Raw genomic sequence first — 19,975 nt, 5'->3', positions numbered from 1 at the left:
GAAACCCAGGCACTCTAGGCTTTTACTCTTACCTGTAATCCTCTGCAGAACTCTCTCTGCCAAGAAGTATGTACAGTGTGTTGGTGATATGGGAACAGTTAATAAGAGGGAAAAAATTTAAAGTAAACAGTCATTTTGGGGAGCAAGCATTAGATTTTAGCCACTGCTGACTCAGCCAGAAGATAGCTTTGCTCACAGTTCCTATTCTCCATGAACCTGGTCCAAGGCTTTCTGCAGTCAGGGTGAATATTCCCAGTAGTGGAGTGGTTTGTGGATCGGGAGATGAAGCAGTCCGTGGAAGGACCTCATGAAGACCTTTTGCTTCCATGTGTGGTTGAGCATTGTGTGGTTTGCACAGGCAGCCCGGTAGCCTGCACCTGGAATCTTCTGGCCAAATCTGAGTGAGGAATCGATTAAAATTCATGCCGTTCTGTGTCACAAGGACATCCTGTTGAATGCTCCGGTTCTACGTTCCGTCACTGGCATAATTATAATCATTACGTGGAACACACAGAGGGGTTATTAAATAGCTGTACTGTTTAAGTATGCACTAATTAGATAAAGCATAGTACAAGGACAGCACAGAATGTCTCCTAATAAGAGTAGCCTGCATCTCTGGCATCCATCTAAATTAAAAACCTTCTCAAAATTATAACCTTAAGTAACTATGCACTTCTGAGGTGGCTCTGAAAGAGTTAGAACTAACTCAATCAACTAAATTATGTGTAAATGGCTCCATTTTTATGAGTGGTCTCCCATGTATACAAATTTCAGTGGTAAAGCAGCCACAACAAATGGATTAGTCCATTATCTATTATCATCTCTTTCCTCTCTGTCAAAACATTTCTCCAGCCCTACAGACCAGATTATAAATTAAAAACCCGACCAAACAACAACAACAGCAACAGAAAACCAAACAGAAAAAAACCCTGCTTAAAATTCCATCCCTTCGTTGGTTTTCCTGAAGACAAAAGATGCACTCTGCACTGAGATATTTGAAAATGCTGTGAAGGAGAAAGCAAAAGGCCATTTTTACATTTTTGGTAAAAGCACTACAGACAATTATGATACTTGTAAATGCAATCTACTTCAAACACTACTTGCATAAAAAATACATGGGAAAGAGAAATCCCCCATCAGCTTCTCTTCTCTCTCTCTAAATATAGACTACCATGCCTCCTACTAGAAAAAAAAGGATTAGTACAAAGGAAATTCTCATAGATTCAATAACGAGGATGTGATTTCACTGCTCGGACACAGGTTCCATGTGAGGTACTCCACGATCTGGCCAGGGACGGGGAACTATAAGGCTGATAGCCCAGGTGGTGACTATATGCCATAATGGAGGGGCTTGGATGTAGTTTGAAGACACATATGCTGTTACGAGAGGCCAAATATCATGGAAGAGAATAAACGCATGATGGATCCAAGCAATTTTTAATTGAGATGAGAGAAGAAGAAAGATGTCTGCCAGATCCAGTACCAAAATTTAGCCTAAATTTGATAAACAGTTTCCTGAACTAGAGGCTGGTCCCACAGTGTAATGTTGTGGAAGAGATTGCCTTTAGTTGGCAAGGGTTTTCAAGACAAGCCAAACAGGTGACCTCTCTGAAGTACTGAGAAGGACCCGTGCTTAGCCATAGTAAAGCGACAAGTGTTTCTTTCATATCTTATGCTTGAAAAGCCAAATTCAACTCCAGGAGACCCAAGTGCGTCTCTCCCTGTGCAGGGAACGCATTGGCACAGCCATGGTTTTTGACCTGTAGTTATTTCATGGTTCCAAAAGAATCTCATTTTGGATGTCCCAGATATGAGACTGTGATGTAGAAAAGCAGCCACGGTTCAGTTCTCTGGGCACATGTGTGCTTGTAATGGAAGATGCCATAAACATCCTTGAATAAGTAATGTCTTATGGCTCATGCTGCACCTGATGAGGCGGTTCCAGGATCTCTGCCTGGAAGAACATCTTTGCATACACAGAATTACATTCATAGCTGTTTCCTCCACAGCTTCCACTGCCAGCTAAGGTCAAGGGCCTGAAGTCATAAATGAAGGCAGCCTGGGAAAAGCCAGCACAGAAAGTAGGCTCCAGTCCCTGCTAGACTTGGTATGCTGCATTTGCAAGTGCGTTGTTCTTATTTATTTTCATAACATATCACTCCCTTGGAGTTGCCCATTATCCGACTCAACAAAAATGTGCCAAGACTAAAGCAAGGAAGAAGCTGCTGTTTAGTTTAGTAAGACAAAGAGGTCAGAAAAAGACAGTACCAATCATATTTCGCAGGTGAGGTATGGAAGGATGAGGGCCCACTGTTGCTGCATACCAGTCTAGCATCTAGGATTATATGTCTCACAGTTCTACTTCAAAATCCCTAGAGCAGATGCACTCTGAGCTGACCATCATCAGAGAAAATAAAGGGGAGGTCCTGGGTGAAGACCTCTGCTTTTGAATGCTCCCTTTCTCTCCAGGCCAATGTGGTGGGAGGGCCTCACCAGGGGCAATGGAGAGTGGGTGTTATCCAAGGACACCTCTGGTCAGGTCAGGCCATGCTCCTGAGAGATGAGCAGTGAAAGTGTCACACCTCCTGATAGAGGTGAAAACTGACCTTTACTCCCTTCTTTCTTAGGAAAGTGTAAAGGAAGAGGGGAGATTCCTTCACCTCTGTAACACTTCTTTTTAAATAATCCCTGCTTAATTTTCAAAGGGAAGGTTGCAGATAGCTATTGATAAATCACATTTCAGGGTGTAAGTTCCCTGTCTTCTGCATTGTCTCTTGGCTAGCTGCAGGTGATCACACATTGGGGAGCACCCAGCATTCCTACTGGCTCTTATGAGGAACACATAGGTGGGATTTGTAATGTCTGAATATAACTCTGAAGTGTTGACTTCAGGCGGTTCCTCACTCAACTTGCTCATAGATTCTGTTCTGATTTTCGCCAGTCTCCTCTCACACAACATAGAGACTCTTAGTACCCACAACAGCACCACGGTCCACTCGAGACATCCAAGTCCTTTCTTGGATCTGAGTCTTAGTCACAAAACCATTTATTCTGGGAATATATAGTGAAAATATAATGGCTTTCAGTATAAATTGTTGGATGGTGATTTCAAGAGTTACGCTACAATCTTTACATAGGCAAGGAATGTCCTTTGGCTAATATTAGGGTTTCTTTCTTTTGGACAGATTTTTGCAGAGTTTGCTGACACTGATTTATCAGTGATGGTGTCACTCTGTGGTCAGTGGCTAGTAAATCTTTAGAGGACTGAAATGTCATTCCAAAAGCATGGATATTCCCCCTAACGCCACTGAGAGTCACCCAGAACACCCAAGTGTGCAATGCCAAGGTGGAGTGTATGAAAACTCTCTCACTGTCTTATCTGTGGCAATCCTGGCTAGAAATTCTCCTGAAAATGCAACCAATAGAGATTTTTCCATAATCCATGTCTCCAGTAACTTCCTTCACATTCAGACAAAACCAGGAATCAAGAAAAATGAAAGAGAGACAAAGTTATGCGGGCGCTGAACCTTTCCAACTACTTTGCAGAGATTTGGCAGTACCTGGGTACTTCCTATACCTCCAAGACTAGTTCACTCCTCCTTTAATGAAATGCTGGCTATAGTCTGCTATTGTCCTATGAATGCTTTGTGCACTTAACTCGTGGTGGGTTCACCTGGACTTCTGCCTACAGGGATCTCTCAAGTTTGGCCTGTAAATGACATTACGTACGGGGAAGGGTATGTCCTCCAAAGGTGGGGTTATACAGCTGGGAGTGAAGTGACATGACTGCCACTGTCTGCTTTGCCAAAGACTCTTTATGTGACCTGGGAGCCTTTTTGTGCTGATCTCCACCTCTAAAATACAGATAATAACTCTTCCTGTACTGTACATCATAGGGTTGTTGTGATGCTTAATTAAAGCATTTAGAGTCTTTCAGGAGCGGCAGTCTATAAATGCTAAACGAGGCCGTTATTCTTCTTCTCCCATGGTTACCGTCAATTGTTTTATTGATCTAGTCCATTATAGACTCAGGAAAAGAGTTGTTTATTACAGTGAGAACTTAAAGTTGTAATATTTCTTTCCTCCTCAGTATACTCAAAACTTGTTCCCACAGATGTTTTTAATCATCAAGCACATTGACTTAAGTCTATGAAAAGGCGCAGGAAGATACTGAGTACCATTCCCCACTAACTAAAAGCCTTTTTCAGATCTTTCTATAACAACTGAAATGCTCAGTTTATTGGAATCTATTGGGACTTACATAGAATGTCAACAGAAAAAAATATTTCTGCTCTTCAATTACAGCTGGATGAAAAACAAGTTGATATCAAAAGGAAGCTTCTCACTATTACACAAGGCTTTGAATCAGGTTATTAACGTCCTGCAAGCTGATGGTACATAAAAATGTCAAATGATTTCACTGAGAGTTTTGCATGCAAAGAAATTGCAAAATCAGTCCTCAGTATTTAAATGCTTTTAGGACAAGTGAATTGTTGCCAGTGTAAAGAAATGATTAATAATAAAAGATAATTTAGCTACAAGCACTGTTAAATTTTCTTTCTTTTTACTATGAACATGTATCCCTGCTAAAAATCTAAAATATGCTGTACTGGCTCCATGCAAAAGCAGCACTTCCAAGATGTCAAAGTATCTTGGCAGTCCAATTATTACTTATAGAATCCCTGAGAATCCTACGTACTTACATTATTCAAAGAACTATTTTTAATTAGTTCACAAGTTAGGCAGCAGTTGATAACATAACATTTAACATTTCAAAGAAAGCCGAACAATAAATAGGTGCTTTGTTACTGCACTCCCTTCTTTTTCAATTACAGGGAGGATAACATTTTTACAAGGAATCAAACAAAGGTTAATTTGCAATTAAAGCTTTATGATGGGAAGAGCCTCTGTTGGTGAGTCCTGTGACTCACAAGTCCATCATCGAGACACAAAAAGGAAACAGAGGTCAAAAAATACTCCATGGACATGTTTGGATGCTCGTCCATTGGTTGGTAGCTCCCAGCTCAAATTAGGTCCTATTAGTGAGGCACTAAGCATGCACATCAGAGGTGGACTCTGCAGAGTGAAGATGAAAATTTACCTAAATGAAATAGAGAGTAGGAGAAAAAGCGTTATCATCCTTTGACAGGAATGGGAAACTGGGAGATTAGGTGGTTTGCCAAAAACTGCAGCAGAAATAGGAACAGAACTCCTATCACTTGGCCTCTAGCTTGGTATCTCATTATAAGATAAATCTTGGCTTTATGCTTTTTCTCCTGTGGTCCTACATAAATCACTGTGGGCTGGATGAAGGTTTGAATTCACAGGCTGGCAGTTAATGCAAGAATAATCCATGGCCATTTACTGTGATGTACTGGAGGGAATGGGGAGGGGGTGAGAGCCTATATTGAGGTATCTGCTGGAGACCAGCTCTTATCTCTCCACACCCATAGTAGGCATATCATTGCCTGCATGGAGTTTAAAGAGCTCTGTGAATTTTGGGTACTGAAGCGATATTTGGGTAACTTCAATGAAATAACACTGAAATAATAACTATGCCCGATCATTCCCAAAAACCAGACGTGTGCAGGAGAAAGAGGGAGATTCTCCTTAGAAAGGAAAAGTAAAATAAAATGAGGTGTAGTAAATGGGGTCCTGTGGTCTACAGTGTCCTTCGCTGACATGAGCTGCCTTTCCCTGATTATTATGATAGGAGGACACCTCAGAAGCTGTCAGTTCACTAGCGAAAGGTTACCTTTAACCCTCCTTAGAAGGGAAAATCAGCCTTGTTCCTCTTGATAGACAGGACATGCATCATGCCTGGAGATTGGCCTTATGGGTATGTTTACTGTGCAGGATATTTCTATGGCTAATGAGTCTGAGGCTCTTGTCTTTCCTACAGTAACAGAAATCTCTGTGTGAGATGGCAGAGCAGGTATATTTGAGACTGTATGTCCATGTTCTGCCACCCAGAGCTGGAACAAGGATTACTGATTTCCTCATTCTAAAATAAAACTGAATAGATAGAATCATAGAATCATAGAATGGTTAGATTTGGAAGGGACCTTAAAGATCATTGAGTTCCAACCTCCCTGCCATGGGCAGGGACACCTCCACTAGAGCAGGTTGCTCAAAGCCCCATCCAGCCTGGCCTTAAACACTTCCAGGGATGGGGCATCCACAACTTCCCTGGGCAACCTGTTCCAGTGCCTCACCACCCTCACAGTAAAGAATTTCCTCCTAATATCTAATCTAAATCTCCCCTCTTCCAATTTAAAACCATTACCCCTTGTCCTGTCACTACATCTCCTGACAAAGAGTCCCTCTCTAGCTCTCGTGGATCTCGAAGATCTGTAAGACTTCCTTGCTATTCAACTACATTTTTTGAACAGAGTTTTCAATGCAAATGCAAGGTATGTATATCTACCTTCAGTGTAGCACAGGAAAATTTGGACAGTGATTCTTTTTCTTTTTTTTGTTAACCAGCACTTGAAATGTCTGAACAAGAATGATTTGCAGAAACTGGCAAAGCCAGGTATGGCCACACAGTGGCCAGCAAGTCAACTATGCAGCATGAAGATATACAAGCCCAGTGTTAGGAAGGTTTCACCATGAAGAAGGAATTTTCAATTGCTCCAGATACCTTGGCTCAATGATTAATGAATATTTCTGCATTCCCTAAGTCATTGACATTCATTGTAAATCGGCAAAAAGTAGTACATGAAAAATAAAAATGAAAGTTTGTATATGCCATCTGACTTTTAAGCCTGTAATAATCCTTTGGATTTTACTGTTAAGCTCTTAGCAATCATGAAAGCTAAAGTGTGCTTTAAAATGCAATCTGGCAAACGACTTCCAGTATAACCTGACTTTGGAAGCTGAAGATCTAAAAACAATTCCAATAACATAAGGTCCATTCTAAAATTATTCTAAGATTATGGGAGTTGGCAACTGCAGTCTGATAAACTGGCACTTTCCAAGTCCTAAGCAGAAGGTGGGGAGAAAAAAAAAGGAAAAAACAGTCTGCGCCCAGGTCTGAGCTGACATCCACCTACCTCTTCCTTGTATCGTCATTCACCTGGAGAAGAGCCCCCAGCAAAGTAGGACACTTCATTGTCCATGCATGCTTATTCCTTACACTCCTGAACCCCAAACCTGGGCCTTGCCTAGGAGTTTAAAGCAGGTAGGCAAATGACTTCTGCTTGGATGTGTAATCCAGGAGCTGAGTAGATACAATCAGCCTTGTGGCAGGATGACAAATTACCAAGCATCTCCTGAGCCACTCCATGCATGCTGGAAACTTGCATGCATTTCCCGAGGTAACAAACTGCAGTGGAGAAGTGTTAAGCTAAGGCATCATCCAGTGCTCCTGAGAACTGCACATCATCCTAGAAGATGGTCCCAGAAGATGGACTACTATGGTCTTGGCTGAAGTGGGGCAACCACTCTTCAGCTGGCCTAAGTCAATGCTGTTTCCAGACTTTCCCTTTCTACCTACCTCGTGCTTTCACTTGAGCCCATGGTGGGTTTCAAACTTCATGATAAAATTTGGAGAAGTAGCCTTGCAGAAGCCTGAAGCAAATCATGGAGTGGCCCAAACCAGAGCCCTCATTGGCAGGAAGCAGGGCCAGCCCTTGTCATGATCGATGGTCCTGGCGCCAGGGCCAGGCAGCACATGAGCCGGAGGGGTCACCTTAAATCAACCTGTCTTCCTTCACATTTAAAACTTCCCTTGATTAATGATGCTGAAAGCCTGATAAATGAGAATCAGCCGAGTTGTGCATACAGATATCTGGGCAGATTAAATAATTAATCATCCTGTAATTAATAAAGACAGATACTGGCTTTTTCTGAACTTTCCCTCCTCCTCTTCTCGCACAAGCTTTCAAAAGGTTTTTGACAAAAATAACTACAGACACCAGCAGCTAATCCTGCTTTGTGGGGGAGGGGGACCCCGCTGCTTCGTTAATGTGGCAAAATCTGCGCATACATTTGAGCAGTAATGAGATCTCCAGGGCAAAGTATGACATCTGCTCCAGAACTTCTAAAATACAGGTTAATTTACACCAGCCAAACCTCTTTGAAGCCAGGCAGTTTGATTTTCACTTGTAGACTTAATGTAGTAACGTCTGACAAGCATTCAGCCCTCAAAGGCCTTGCCATTACTTAGCTCCCAGTAAACGAGCCTATCAAAGCACTTTATAAATAATACAACCAAATAATCCATTGTTAGAGGAGCAGCAGAGTCCTTGGGCATCATCATGCTAGTGGTCACTTGCCCCAGAGGTGGCCGTGTCTACAGGGATGGACCAAATGCCCACAATCTCGCTATTCTTCCTGCTATGATCATCAAGAAACTCAAGCACATGAAGACTAAATAAGAAATGACATAAGGAGGATCTAATAGAGCTGGGAATTAAAAGAAAAGGTAAAACTGGAAGTTGGAATTGTCTTCCTTCAGAGTAGACCAGGCTACCTACTTCCCGTACTTTCCTGGTCAAATATTGCATTTCCCTTTCCTTCCTTTTTTTTAAAAAGGTATTACAATAAAATTATCAAAGCAGTTAAAATACCTTTGATACATTTAGAAGGTAGATTGAGCTAGAAAATTTGCATCAGCAGGGATCATTTGTGGTGGGTGATGGCTGAACTGGGCTGTTGGTTCAAGTGCCCTAAAGAAATGCTTCCAGTCCGCTCCTGGTAGTCCCTTCACCCCTTTTGCACCTTCTTGTCGCAGTACACTCATTTGGAACCCTGCAGTTCAGGTCTCTCCTGGACTAGAAATGGTCCTTAAGTGAAACACAACAGAGGCCAAACGGCAGTCTAGAAGCTGTCTAACATGAGTTCAGACGCCTGCGTCCAAGCAGAACTTTTCACTTTTGTTAAACCAATTTATCTAAAGTAGTTTATCCTTAGGAAGGCTAAGAGATAACTCGATTACAACCTATTAGCCCTTGCATGAGGAGATTTTGCACAGGACTCAGCTCTTCAGGCTGAAGTAGACGTTGGAATGAACTCTAAGGGATGACAGTGGTGGCCAAGCAAATTCAGCTGCAAACAAGGATCTCAGCTTTTTCCTCTTGTTTCATTTTGTTGCATTTTTATTGTTAAGAAGAATGGTTACTAATATCTAGAACAACTTATTCAGAGATATAACAGTTTACCAACCAGCTGCAGCCTTCCAGGCAGCTCTTTCTAAAAGTGTACCCCACTGTCTGTTCAAAAGTTATGGACTTAATATAGAAATTACTGGATGATTTTCTAATGCGGAAGACTGAACGCTCATATTTTCTGGCCTTTAAAAGCCATGAACCTGCAAATGTGAATGAGATAAAGCAATTGAAAAACACAGGGCACTAGGCCAAGCAGAGAATGAGTCAGGTCCAGATGTGTCTTAGACAAATCAATTTATTTCCCCTTGTCTGAAAAGCCTTTGCAACAAATTATTTAATGAGATTATTCTAAATCTTTTTCACAAAAGTCAGTCCCAAATCTGATTTCAGAGATTACCTGCTCTAATAATCCAGACATAATTCCTAAAATGCACTCAGAGATGCTGGGTCCAGGATAGGACATATCAAGGCTGTAGAAGAGCTAAAGATACCCCAAGAGGTCCTGGTCACTGGGAGTCCCTAGGAAAAGACATTGTCTATTTTGCGCCCTTGCCAAACACAAATGAGATTGAAAAAAAAAAAAAGAGAGAAAAATTAATGGAGCAATATGGACACTATCAGGAATGCAGCAGGAAGTAATCAAGTACAAGATCACGTTGCTTGTGTGACTGTTGCCATGACATTCAAAAAGCACTTACTATTATCATAGACTATGAATATTCTGTTGGCTGATTGATAGTCTGTAGCTTTTTTTCCTTGTAAGCAAATGCAATGACAATATTAAGCAATTACTGATAATGTCACCCAGCTGCTTTCCTACTGCCTGGGTGACGGGATTTCTGAACTGCAGAAATAACAACAAATTTATTAAAGTGTGGAGCATCCCCCTCTGCTCACTGGCATTGCATTTGACCGGTGACAGCACAGCAGAAGGTTTCATTACAGTGAATTAAAGAAACACATCCTCAGTAAACTTTACTATGGGAAGTACCATGGGGCTTATTTAGCTCTGATTAGATCAATGAGACTCTCTAAACACAGCAATTAAAAATACAATCGGTAGCAATGTGGCCTGCTTTAAGGCATCTGCATGCCTGAGAAGTTTATACAGGAATAAACTTGCTAAAGTACATTTCCTGATTAGTAAATAATCAATATGCAATGTACTTGGAACAATGGTGAAGGCCAAATTTTCCTCAATTAAGTGTTTCACTAGCAACCTGCCAAGAGCCATTGTGTTGGGCTTAATTTATGGGTGATTTACCAAATTGTGTCCATATTTTCCCTTCATTATCCAGCAAGGACTATATGTCCCAGCATGCAACGCCTTACCATGAGCCAAGCAGAAGTTTGGGCTTGGATCAAAGACTGAATGTTGGCTCCTGCTGTCGTTGGGTGCAATGGAACCCCTGAAAGCATAATGGGAAGGTTTGCTACCAGCCCTGGTGTGGGATTTGGGGCTGGTGTTTGGCCACAAGAGAGACCTGCGTCTGATGGCCAGCACTAATATCAACACCTCGTGTAACTATTCACAGCGCTGAGGACTTGGAAGATACATCTATTATTTCATGCTTCAAAAGAGGGAGATTTAGCTGCACTTCTGTGCCAGCTGTTTATTACTTGTCCTGGAAAAGAGAAATCCAGGTCACACTCCCGAGGATGCAAAGAGGCCATCTCCTCCCATCACTTATGCTGCTCCCTCCTTGCACGCATGAGGCTCACAAGGTGTTAGAAGATCTGGTCCAAAGTGTACAGTGTCTCAGTTGGCCCCGAGAAGCACAGGTCCCACGGCACGCAGGAGAGATTAATGGCTGGCTGCTCGCGAGCTGTGAATTGGTATGGCTGTAATGATGTCAAGGCAGATACGGCAAGTTACACAAGCTAAAGATCGAGCCCTAAATTCATAGGGGTTCGTTGGAGTCACTCTAAACTGCTATAAAATGTAACAGAGATGAATATTCTGCTCATGGGGTTTTAAAGCATTTTAGGGCAGGGTTTTTATTTTATATTAATTTTTATGGGACGGTTAAAGTAAACCTGCAGCAATAGTAGCATTTTCTGTTAAATTTTACAGCAATCTGCCAATAAAAATTGGCATGTGGATATGTGTGGAGAGAAAAATATTGGAGGTTGGCAAATTAGAAAAGATGTGAAAGGTTTCACAACAATAAAAGACAGCGACTTACCGGTAGGATAAATCTCCATGACATGTAGAATATAGTTTAGATTGTACTGTTTTGAATCCCTAACTGCATGTGAATCAATAGCATGATGCTATATTGCAAAAAAAAAAAAAAAAAAAAAAAAAAAAAGATATAAAGGCAAATCTCATCTGAGGGATGTGTTCAAGATGTAGCAGACATCTCTGTGACCTGGAGATCGTGCCCATGTTCGCACACTACCTTCTATGAAATTATTGGACAACTTCTGGAAGAGGGCAATGGGAATGGTTACAGTTTAGAAAACATGACCAGAGAAGAAAGGTTAAATGACGTAGGTTTCTGTGGTCCAGGAAGGAGAAGCCTGAGGGGCCGTGAAACACTTTGTCCTAAAAAGGCCATCAGGGATTAATTGCAAGAGAAGGACAATCTGTCTCACTTTGCAGAGGAAAATAAAGCGGACATTAGGAAACCCTCTTTAACCATAAGACTAGTTAAGCACTGGGAGAGGAGCTGGTTACCTGTGGGTCAAATCTGTGCTGGAACTACTGAGAACAGTTTGGACAGACTCCTACTGCAAACAGTGCAAAAGTGCCTATTTTGTCGCTGAGCCCGGGTGCCTTTCTGGCCTATTTTTTTTTAATAAATTTTTCTACATACTGAGAGAGTTTGGCTTATGTTATTTCCTGAGCAGTTTACAAACAGACAGAGCTTCAGAATATTCTTTTGAAAGGTGAGTAGGTGGGCAGGTATGACAACTTCAATTTAGAAAACTGGGGGAGATAAAAACAGAGATTTAAGTAATTTCCCTAAGGCCAGGGAAGCAACAAGCATGTCAGGCGAGGTTCAACTACATGCCTTTCTGAATCCAGCAATCCTCAGGAGCTCACACCCACCCTGTCCTTCTCAGATCACCTACCTTTCAGGGCTCACTTTTCATCTGCCTCTATTTTCATGCGATTGCCTGGCAGCTTCCTTGTTTTTTAACTCCTGAGCACTTTGCTAGTGACCACATTAATAACCGCATACCTTGACTCTGTAGCTGCCTTATTACAGGTGAATATAGCTGCTAACCAGCCTTAACCCTACTAACAAAGCTCTGCTGAGCTGCATAAAGCATAGCAGTGACCCATGCTTTTGCTACAGCGGGCAAAAGGCTGCCACCGATGACACCACCAAACCTTTAGTACCAAGCCCTCAGGCCATGACCTGGCTGGGACTGGAGAAGAGGTTGCTTTCTCGCCTGGAAGATGGTCTGGCCAGCACATGGCAAGAGCACATATATCAGTTCTCATTGCTTGCCTGAACTGTTCCCTTAAACAAATGCCCAGAAAAAAAACCCCTCCTGGCCAGCTCAGAATACCAGTTTTAAAGGAGAATAAACCAACTTTAGGACTTAATCAACTTTGATACAGTATTGGGATGAGGTGAGGGCTGGTGCTCTGTGAGTTTGCTGGTGGAGGAGGTTGCTCACTCTGAGCACGCCACAAACACATTTAAAGACAAGAGCCCTGCCCACCAAAGCAGCAAGCACAAGAATGGCATCACTTCAGATTTACAGCCATTGCTTTTTTTCTTTATTCCCCCCATTGTTTTTTCAATTCATTTGCAAGGCATCCGCAGCCTTGGGGGACTAGCAACAATCACACCAAGAATAATACAGACATAATTCAATACTTTTTACCCGTTCCTCACTGACACTTAGTTGCTCATTCACTGAAACATCCTTCCACTTTCTTCTGCCTTTCTCCATAAAGTATGGAGTATACTCACTTTGTGCTAGGTATTAATTAATCTCATAATCAGCTGGCTGGAGGACCCTATTATTACCATGGTTTGTTTTGCACCGCAGTCAAGCCAGAAAAATCCTTATGCCTTGTGCTGCCTGAGGATTAATACCAAACCATGGCTGACTTCTCTATGGAATTACTTCCTGTATTTGCATTAATACCAGCGGAGATCTTCCTGAGCAGCACTACCACTGTGCACACCAGCAATCGCAGCTAATTTGTACATATGCTTCCATTGGACAGACGCCATGCAATTAAGAGGACACCCTCAAGGCATTAACATTTCTCGTCTCGCAGTAAGCGCAGTGGGAGAAGGCAGCAGAAGTTTATAGGGTGTTATCCATGGGAGTGTGTTATTTCAACAGTATTTCTATGAATCTGCGAGGACGACTCAGATCTGGGCAGGGAGCCAACACAAAGAGGTTTCTGAGGCCTTTCGTAAGTCCCTGTTTGCTGATAGAAGAAGACAAGGCAGCATGGGGTGATAAAGCTGGAAGAAGGAGACAAGGCAGCATGAGACAGACGGTGGTGGACTAGAAAATTTCTATTTCCATACTGGCCTGTTCCCTCTGGGAGCTGGACACGGGGACCTCACCCACACTCTTCAGAGTGTTTGTAACCCCTAGTCCCAGCAAAAGGCTCATCAGCTAGATCCCTGTGAAGCGCTGACCACAGGAAGGGTATCAAGGTCTTCAACCCTCCTGGGGAAGAACCGAGACACTTTAACAGCAAAGACTCTAGTGTGCTTCAGGCCCTCAGTACCAAATCAAACGACATGCAAGCTCCAAAGGACCAGGGCCAAGACCTTACCAGGCTAGAGCCTTCCCACTGGAGAACTGCTGGGGTGCAGGGAGCCTGTGGGTGAGTTTTCTTGGGAATCACAGACCCTCTTGCTCTGGGGAATCCACTGACTGAGTGTTCTGGGATGCTACTGATGTAGACTGGGAGAAAGTCTGAGGCTATCATGCTTTGACCAAGACATCTTGAAAGCAAGCAATCTGGAAAAGCTTTGACAGGAAAATTTTAAGCCAAATTTCCACCCTGTGTGGCTCTTAGAGACTCAGTGAATCCCATTACTCTCTGGCAGAAGGATCTTGGCATCCTGGTCCATCCCAAGCTGTGTCCAGATGGTCCATCTTTCAGTTCACCTGGCAATGGTAAAAGTCTTTGCCTTTACCAGTCTGGCATCAGCAGGACTGTGTCTATTCTCTTTATCAACATATTATAGGTAGGAAAGCACCTGATCCTGCTCCCTTCTCCCTGTCTCGCTCCTACATTTAAAAAAACCACAAAACATATGGAATAAATTTATTCAAAATACTGCACTTCCAGCTGCACTGATTTGGAAAGAATAACATTCATCTCCACCACCAGTGCATTTGTCCCAGGTGCTAAAATGATGTATACTGAGGTTTTAGTGCTGCTGGCTAATTTAGGAGCGTTGTCATCATCATAAAAGGAAGAAAATCGATTCAAATCAAAAGCCCACAAACAAACTATGACCTTATTCAAATCAGAAAAAAAACCCAATCCCAACCTCTGACAGCTATGGTGGGATGTCAGAGAAGCTGAGAAGCCACGCAAGATGCACAGTATTGATTGCTGTGTAATAATGATTTCCCTTCAGCCCACAGACTCCACCATATACTTCATTCTGCATTCCAGAGCACGTCTCTGAGCAACGCCGGGGCTGGGAAGTAACACACACCAGACATCACTGGAGGTTGCAGGTTAAGTACTGCACTTAGGTTTTATGGAGCAGAAGAGTAGATAAATTCTGTCAAATGAATGTAAATGCTCAGCATTAATTTTTGCATCTGGGAGTCTTTAACCATTTCCTTAGGCTTTTGGAAACATTTCTAAGATTTGTCTTTTTCACAGATCACCATGAATCTCTCCTTGGTTCTGAGTTTCACTTTGGTTTGATTTTAGTTTTGTTTGTTGATACCAATGCAAATAACCCTCATTCTTTGCTAAAAATTTCCACGGCTTGTCTCCAGAGGCATCATCTCTGGTGAGAATTTGCTAGTTAATCTCTAGAAGTGAAAGTTTTAAAGAATTCCTAATGTTTGGTCCTTATTCTGCACTGTCTGGAGCATCACATAGGCAAAGGAGCGGCCACATTCCTGACGGAATGTGAACCAGCACAGTTCCTGCAAGGTTAGTAGTAGAACACAAGTTTGCATTGCTGAGTCTCTGCCCTGCATTTCATTCCCTTTGGGTTGGGTCTTTTCTCCACTGATAGTAATTCTTTTGCAACATACGTAATAGGCAACGTAGCTTTATTTCATCACCCTGTTTGTACTGTGGGTGATATCTCCTGGTGAAGATTAATGGCTAAAGCTGATTTAATGGTGTAGATACTTTTAACAGAAAAGAAAAAAAACAAAACAAAACAACAACCAAAAGAAGAAAAAAACCCTTTCTCTTTTTCCCTCCAGATTGAAAAATATTATCTCAACTTTTTTTTTTTTTACTTTTGCATGTGTTTTTTCCAGCCTTTGATGGCCTCCCAAACAACTTTACCATCTTTCTGTGCATCTGTGATGTTCCCATATTAATGTGACTCATTCTTACTAATAAGCCTGGGACTCGTCTGCACGTGCAAGAAACTGCAGTTTATCTCTTCTGAGTTTCAGCAGTTATGCCAGCGGAGACTCTGACCTTACGAAATGTTATCTCAGTCACCTGATTCTTCTGCCACCTTTCCCTTCCTTTTTGCTGTATCCAGTAGAAATGCCACCTCACTCGGTGAAAGAGGTTTGTGATGTCTGTGGGAGAGGCTTGAAGCATTTGGCTGATGTTTCCCTTTCCACTTGCTGAAGCACCAGAACACTATTATCACCCATTTAAGAAGATCTTCCAAAAAACCCTCAAACCCAGACATATGTGACAGAGCCGTGGTCTAAGCAAAAAAAAAAAAAAAAAAGTATTTAGAACCTGAAAAGAGCTGGTTGGAGGTTAAAGAAATGAAAAAAAAAAAAAAAAAGTTTTTGCTTAATGTTTTCTTCTTAATGTACCTGAAAATCTACCTTACTAATAATATTGTGTTTACTAATTAGAAAATTTACACTCAACAAGAATGCAAATACCATCAGTAAATGTGCATGGGTGATTTAAAATAAGGTAACTGCCGGCATATGCAGACACATATTTCTAAAAATGAGTTGCAACACACTGTAAAAGTCTCACCCACTTTATAAAGCTTCCTTTACTACCCTATCAAATGAGGCCAAACAATCTGATGCAGCTTTTCATGTGGAATATGCAAAGACATTTATTCCAAGGAAAGATGGCATACAGAAGGATGCAAGTGGAAGGACACAAATTCACTCCCCACCCTCAGCATATGGTTTTGCCACAGCACTGTATTTTATTTATGCTTTCAAAAGCTGCCTGGCCTTTTCATGTAGTCAGTTCAGCTCTGCTCACATCTACTCCCACGACTATCTGTTTTGTCAATCTGGGTTAGTTGGAAAAGGTGCAATGAAGAATGATTAACTGCAGTCAATTTATCTTGAACTCTTAGAGGGAGTTAATAATGCCAGGATAAGTAAAAAATAGCCATATGACAATAGTCATATGCACGGTGGTATTACACACGTGGGAACTGCATTGGGTGAAAATATCAGGGTGAAAAGTTAGAAAATGCCAGGCATAAGTGGATGTTTTATGATGCAGTTTTTAACTGCATGATCATACGTGCTCGCTTCACCCTAACCTCTGTCCCCATGGTTGCCTTCTTCCGTGCATAGGGTAGAGCTGTCTTAGGGATGAATCAGTGAAGGCGTCTGCTTTCTAAAGGGCTCTTTGGCATTTGTGGCGGACAGAAGGTCCACAGGGAAGGAGGCTGAGGAGCAGTGCAGAAGATGAAGTAGTCTTTGGGTGAAGACAGTTGGTGATGGGTGATTCATATATCCCAAACTTTTACTAATGATCCCTGACATCTAAGTGTTATTTTTGGGTTTGTGAGTGACACCCCTGGGACATGACTTGAAGAAAGCCTGGGCTCTGCCAGAGGCAAATGGTGAGGGGCACAAGGAACACAGAAAGCGCTGTATGATGTTAAGGATGCAGAAAAGTCAGAAATGGCCCAAAACTGGAGGAGACCTTTAGCAATTCCTTCATGGCTCAGTTCTGCATCAATTAAATGGAGACAAACGCAGACTCTGATTGCAGGTTTTGATGAGCTTTGATACTGTTGCAATTAGTACTACAGAAAAAAAATACATGAGAAAATGAATAATTCTGTTTTCAGGGCAGTATTCAGTAAATAAGACCTAGGGTTATTCACTGAGAAATAAGGAGAATACAAAATAAGGAATAGCTGCTCATTATCTGTCTATTGTCCATCTTATCCAGAAGATGAGAAGAAACCTGTGTAAAAACAGTGTGGGACTGCATAATTAGATAGGACAGGGCTGCAGGGATGTCCCTTGCTCTGATATTTCCCATCTTAGCGCCTTGATGTTGTTCCCTTTTTACAAAGCAGTTTTACACGTGCATTTTACCACCTGCATACAGCTGGGACTCGGGGTCTGAGTGGAAGGAGGTTTCCATGCCATGGTCAGAAGTTCTCTGCCACCTCCTTGCCCTTCCATCCCTCACTCATCCTCTCCTGACCTCATCTTTTTATTCCTGGTTGCTACTTCTCAAACTCCTTACTCCAGTCCTAATCCTTTGTCTGCATACTCTCCTGATCCTAGACTGTTTCTTCCAGCTTGGATTTTGTGCCTTATTTTCCATGCTGCTGGGGGTGTCAGCAGGGATCCCGGGGATGCAACACAGGTTTTTTTGTCCCAGATGTTGGGAGCTATCAGTCTAACAGAGACAGGGACAGATCGTGGCTTAAAGCTCAGATGAGCTGGCTTCAGCCTGGATGTCTCAGGCACCCCTACCCCGATCCCACCAGTACCCATACCCGTGCTACCCAACTACCAGTGAGGGTGTGAGGATAAACATTGGGGCACTGGTGCCATGGAGATGTATCTGATGTTATGAAGACATGTTTAATCTCTCATCTCACCTGATCTCTGTCTAAAGACCACAATACATTAGGGAAGGGGTTGTGCCAGCCGTAATGAGGCTGAACATTGCCTTATTTGTACCATATATTTCTTGGGACTGATCATGGACTATTTACTGAAAAGATTAGTCCTGTAAGTAATTAGTCTTGCTGGAAAAGAGTTTCAGTGGCACCAGATAATACTCTAATTCCCTCTATCCAAAATAATTTAATCTCTTCTAAATGAAACCCATTTTTCTAAAGAAAAATGACTTCCACAGTATTATTCTAAACCTGGCCGTGGAGAGATCCAGCTTTAGATGAAGCAGTAATAATTTCACCTAACTTCGTCTTTCAGCTCCTAAGCTACTAGAATTAATTGAGCGTGTAATTAAGGAAGGGTTTTCTTACCAATATGATCATGCCTATAATTAAAATCTCACACAAATGTGTATGTGGAAGAATAGGGCAGGGCAGAGCAGGGTAGAGACCAAAGTGTCTGACAGGTTTACTTCAAAGGATCTGAGCTCCTGCAGCTCTAAGCCAGAGGGAGGGGAGGAAGGGAAGACAGGACTGGCTGATAACTTGACTTGATATATTGTTTTTGACCTCCTGTCTTCAAAGCCCTGAGTGGTTTAAGTGGTGTCTACCCAGGAGATTGCTTCTACCTTTAATGTTACTTCAGCAGAGTCAAGCTTTGCAAGTGTTTGTGCTACCAAGCCCCGGATGAGCAGAAGAACGATGGTATCTGTGTGTTTTCAGAGAGACTGGAATGGGTTTGGCTGCTGCTTTGGGCTGTGCCTCACCAGTGCTGTGGCCCAGGGGACCTCATGACATGCCACAAGAGCCACCACTTTCCTCTGGGTTTTGTTGCATGGGAGACCTGTGAACAAGATTTCGTAAAAGAAGGAGTGATGAATTTTAATGTTGTTATTTATACCGCATTTACTATTAAATCAGCCTTCAATAGCGGTATTAATCCTGTAATAAGTGACCACAAAAGCTGAGCTCCTGCACCAAAGGGACAAGAACTTACCCTAAAAAACCCAAATGAGGACCTGGAGCTTGAAGAGAAGAAAGGATTGACTCCCTTAGCTGGTCTCCCATGTGTTGTGATACCCTGTGACTATATTAGGGAGGGGAAAAAACCCCTTCCTTATAGTATAACCACACTAAGGTTACAGGCACCAAGGAAAAACACAGGCACGGATGGGTGTTGCATGAAAGAAGGCACCCTGAGCAGGAAAACTGCCCTCTCATTTGTTTGATACCTGCTGTGCTCAGGGAAACAGGACCTTGTATGTTTATTGACATTATTACATGTTTATAAATTACACCAAAATACACCTGTACCTGTCCTCAGGTCTCCTCTGAACTGGAACAACCTGCAGGGCCTGGGATTTTTGTCTTGCTGGTTGAATCTCAAGTGAGGTCAGACTTTTGGTCTTGAGGATTTGGTGGGGTTTATATTGCAATGTAGATAAAAGAGGAATGCGGGGAAAGTTAAAGTACATTAGGTGTGCATTCTCAGGAAGAAAGCCCACATGCCCAGCTGCACGCATATTTTTACGTTCACCTAAAACCAGTAAAATATTATAAGGAATAGCTGATCACTACTGAAGTGTGTGCTGAGGTGCTTAGAGCTATGCTTGTATGCACCGGTCATGGATCAGACGTTTTGTATGTGAAATATGCATTGTGCAAGTGCTATATTGCATTCCATATAGTCCCAAACATTAAATGTACACAGTCCCTACCAATAATTGCCTTCAGAATGATCTAATATATCAGATGGCTGTGCCGGAGAACTGTTTTCCTCCATAGGTAACTACTAAGCTGGCATTTTGGGAGAACCATCATTTTTGTTTCATAATCATCCTCACAACTTCCCTATTTTTTCAGCTTTCC

This window comes from Numenius arquata, chromosome 2, assembly GCF_964106895.1.
Source record: "Numenius arquata chromosome 2, bNumArq3.hap1.1, whole genome shotgun sequence".
Lineage (NCBI taxonomy): Eukaryota > Metazoa > Chordata > Aves > Charadriiformes > Scolopacidae > Numenius > Numenius arquata.
This window is presented reverse-complemented; position numbering follows the sequence as displayed.